Below are 5,053 nucleotides of genomic sequence, written 5' to 3' on the forward strand. Positions count from 1 at the left end.
TGTCTCTCATATTTATTGAAAACAGCAATCTTCAGAGACTCACCAAACTCTGAGAAAATTCGACTGGAGAATTCTGTCATCAAATATGCAGCAAAATATAAGTAAAAATAATAAACAAATTTTCGTCTTTGGAATCAATGATTAACCAAAATGTTTATTTTTTAATGCAGGAACAACTTACATCTTATTTTTTTTAATTAATTCTTGTTTTTCTTTTTTATAATTAATTAGCTTGGGTGCCCAGTGTTGCCCGGATGTTTGGAGGTGAGCAAAAAAAAAAAAAGTGGTAGTAGGTAGACAGGCTCAAACCCGTGACACAAAGGCAGAAAAGAAAGTGAAAAAAAATCTGACATCTTACCGTTACGCCATGACGTGACTGGAAGGCTAAAGCATTCAAATTTAATGTAGTAAATCAAAAACAAAAGATGACTTGCAGAAATGGCGTTGTTTTTAAACCTCCATATTGATGAGGGGAGAGATAAATTTATACGCTTTACAGTTCTGTGATGTTCCTTCTTAACACATATAACGAGGAGGAGAGAGAGTGATCAATTCTTTTAACACAGGAGGAGGACAGTCATTACTTATGATAAAAAGACACATTACTTAAGATGGGTTATACAAAGTTCATTAATAACAATGATTTCACATTACCTTCAATTTGGTAGAATGACGACACGAAGACGGCAGTTACAAAAATATGAGATGTTCTTTTATTCCATTTGACCGGTCGAAATGATGATGACATCCAGGAATTCAAAGTCGTTTCTACATGTTTAAAAATTTCTCCCCCGCTTACAAAGGGGGGACCCTCCTCATGTCAGCTCTGTCTCCGTCCGACTCTGTCTAACTCATCTTTGACTCTAGCTCTTATATTGAGAATTCATTTCTGCCATGACGTCATATGTGTGTCCAAAAACGTGATCGACCCACGTGGCCTGAACATGCGTGGTTCGCACATGTTTCCAAACCCCAGAACTTTGCAGCAAATTCTACCCTATGTGACGAAGACCATTAACTCCCCGTATTTCCTCCTATAACACACAACATGCTAGGTAACATACAAATATCTGTACATGAGGTCGCCAAGCTAATCAAGAACCTTGATTCCAGTAAAGCAACTGGTCCTGACGGCATTCCAATTATAGTGTTAAAAAAGCTACAACCAGAACTTGCTACCATACTTACCAAACTGTTTAAGCGCTGCCTTAAGGAAAAGTGCTTTCCAACACCCTGGAAAACCTCATCAGTATGCCCTGCATTTAAGAACTCAGGTGATAAGTCATCTCTGTACAGACCAATAAGTCTTCTGTGTGTCATGAGTAAGTTGCTGGAATCCATATTAAATAGAGAAATAGTCAACCACCTAAGCAGAAATAATCTTCTTAGTGACACGCAATATGGTTTCCGTTCTGCTAGATCTACAGCAGATGTGCTAATGGTTATATCTCATAGGATTAGCGAATCTCTCAACAAAGGCTTCCTCAACAAAGGCAATTGCTCTTGACATATCAAAGGCCTTCGATAAGGTATGGCATAAAGGCCTACTTCACAAGATTTCCAGCTACGGTATAACTGGAAATGTTTTCTCAATCATTTCTCTCTGATAGGTTCATAAGAGTAGTGGTTGATGGGCAGAAATCAGAAGCCCACAGTAATAATGCTGGAGTCCTTCAGAGGTCCATCCTGGGCCCAACTCTCTTCTTGATCTACATTAATGATCTCCCAAAACACATACTAAAATCATTCATTGACATCTATGCTGGTGACATGACTATCTATGACAACACATCAAAGGCTGTAAATGACAAAGTTCTCTCTGATTCTCTCGCCTCAGACCTTGAGTGCGTGGTATAGTGGAGGAAGAGGAGGCTGGTTACCTTTAATGCATCTAAGACCAAGCTCCTATCATTACATCATAAACGCTCTGATCCCCATCTGGCATCAATTGAAATGGATGGCTCTCGTCTAGGGGAAGCCCCATGTTTTGATAAGCTTCTGGGTTTGACCTTTACTCCTGATCTGAAATGGAGCACATACATCAAATCTGTTGCCAAGGTCGCTGGGTAAATGGTGGGATCCTTCTACCGCTTCAGAAGATATCTCACTAATGATGCAATTCTCTATCTATATAAAAGCCAAGTATGTCCAAGGATGGAGTACTGGTGCCATATCTGGGCAGGAGCTGCTAAAAACAGCCTACCCTGTCTTGACAGAGTACAAAATAGACTTTGTGGCTTAGTGGGGGATGCCCTTTTTTCTTCCCTGCAAACTCTCTCTCACAGAAGAGACGTTACGAGCCTGTCTCTGTTTTATCGTTATTTCCATGGCAAGTGCTCATCTGAGCTCCATTCTCTGGTCCTCCCTCGCCAATCTTTCACGAAAAACACCCGACTAGCTGAAACCACTGTCAATAATTTTCCCCACTCTTTATCCGTGCCTAAATTAAAATGTAGATTCCATGAACAAAGCTTCTTTCTTAGAAGTGCACGCCTGTGGAACTCTCTGCCGCTTGCCTGTTTCCCTCCTGACTTCAACTTGGATGTCATCAAGTCCAACACAAACAAATTCCTGATGAACCGCCCCCTTAAGTAATGACACTTTATCAAATCTCCAATACTAACTATTACTACGATACTATCCCATTGATTACTGTACACACATTAACCCTTATCCCCGAGTGGCTTCTGAGCCTTGATAAGTGGTGACCTCCATGTAAAAAAAAAAACATTTCTGCAGACAAAGAATTCTTACTAACCTATTTTTCGACCTAACTTATTTTTCAATATGTTTTTAATTTGCTATTGTTTGTTCTTCTCTAGCTGACCTTATTTTAATTCAGTTTTCATAAAAAGAATTGAACAAGTAAATTCCTTTTACAACAACATATCTAAACTATTTTATGTGAAACTGAACAATGCGAAATCCCTTTCTGAATCTATTTCTGAACCTTGCTTAAAAGGTTCAAATCTTGGTCTATCCTAATATCATTTTTACTTATCTAATGTTTTTCTTACTTACAAGAAAAGGGCTCTTTTCTTGTAACAGTGAAATCTAACCGGCACAAAAAGCCCGGTGCAAAAAGCCTTTCATGGTCACACACACAAACACTCGCGCCCATTTTGCCCTTCATATAATGGACTAGCGGGGGTACCCGGCATTGCCTAGGTGTTTGGAGGTGTGTGTGCTGTTAAATAAAAAAGAAACCGGGGGTGGGGGAGTAAAAGTTGGTAGGATCGAACACAAAGGCCTGAGACGAAGTTTGAAAATAAAATCGGCCAGCCAGAATGAGTTACTGAAAGATGTTTGAATTTATTTAAGTAAGAACCAAATTGACAGGTGTGCGCACAGAAGTCGTAGAGCAATAGCTATTCAGCAAATGAGGTCAATGACCAGGTTTGTTTGTTATAAGTGAAGTAAAAAAAGAAAACAACATTAAAACTTAAGCGGGGGTGGGGGCAAACCATAAAAAAAAAAAAAAAAAAATAACGTAACGCAAGCGAACGATGTTAAATGTAAAAATCGAAAAAAAAAGAAAAGTAAAATGGCTTAAATAAGCCTATTTCGATATTAAAATTTAAAAAATCGGTGAGTACCCGGGTGTTTTTGGGTGTGTGGTCGGGGGGCGGATAAGTGAAGCAAAAAAAACCCCAGAAAAACGAATGTTATGTGAAAAATGGCTTAAATAACACTGGTTCAATATTTAAATTTAAAAAATCGAAAAAAAAACAAAAGACATCTCACACCATGATTTGAACCAAAACGTTTAGATAATGAACCAACGCGTTAACTAACTGACCTAACTCGACGTACATGAAATTTAATCAGTTTTTCAACTATTTAAAGTAAATCAGGTCATGACGTCATCTGACGCATGCATATAACCGGTCGTCTTCACAAGAGGACCGTTTTTGTTGACCCCTCCCTGTCGAAAATTGTCGATTTTGGGGTGAAAAATGAACGTTTTTGGCCAATTTTTCACTTCTTTTTGGGGTCTACCACGATCTGTTTGAAGCCAAACCTCTGACGGCTCAGCAGTGAAAATAACTAATTTCGCCTGTTTTTTCAGCCACTCCATGCAGAAACCATCAAACAACCTGCCAGATGCAACCTATTTGGAAAGGTTCGATAGATTCCTGTGGTCTCCCCATTGACTTTTTATCTCTCTCACTTCCGATTACTGAGTCATTTCCCAAGTCAGCAATCTTGGCTAGGTGTGCACAGGGTTTTGGTGTAGGAGAGCTGCTCATAGTATCACGACTAAGCAGTTGAAGAACTGTTGTGGTGTTAGTATTTGAATAATTGACGAGGAAGAACACAATAACAGTTAAATAAATATGTATTAATGAAAATACATGAAAAAAGTAAATTGAGCAATATCTTGACTGTTGGACTAGTGGGTGTGTGGGGATTGATGAGAGTTGGCTGTGAACGAGATGTTGACACATTCACGGTCAGAGACTCAATAGAAAACGTCTTGTACACACTGGCTCGTTGCATGGCTTCCAACTGAAAAAAGAAAAATAATAATAATAATAAAAAAAAATGATTGCAAACCAATGGGAAGCTTTGGCGCCTTTTTAAAAAACGTTGACTTCCATCGCTGGGGGGGGGGGCCCAGAAAAATATAAAAGCCAAAGATTTTACGAACCAAGGAGAGAATTCAGCAGGGAAATTCAAGAGGAGAGTTCGTCTTGCTATGTCAGTGAACGTACGGAGGGATTTGGTCACCAAACCTTATGAGATGTGAAGAAAAAAGAAGACACCGAAGTGGACTGAAGCCAACTCTGCTCCCACATTACAAGCTGAGAACTTTCATTTACTAACTGTTGCCTGATTCACACCTAAACTGATATGTACAAACCACATGAACATTCTTTTTTTTGTTGATTTCTCTCCCCGCTGACCTTTCTCTCACACATTCACGAACATCCTCTCCACCATTAAAACGAACACTTTCCACTTACAGTCCATCAATAAATAAAGCTGCTTTTCTCACCTTTAAAATTGAATGTCTTATTTATTTATGGAATCAGATATGTTAAAAATACAA

The sequence above is a fragment of the Euprymna scolopes genome, chromosome 1 (genome assembly GCF_053919585.1).
Source record: "Euprymna scolopes isolate OS-2025 chromosome 1, ASM5391958v1, whole genome shotgun sequence".
NCBI lineage: Eukaryota > Metazoa > Mollusca > Cephalopoda > Sepiida > Sepiolidae > Euprymna > Euprymna scolopes.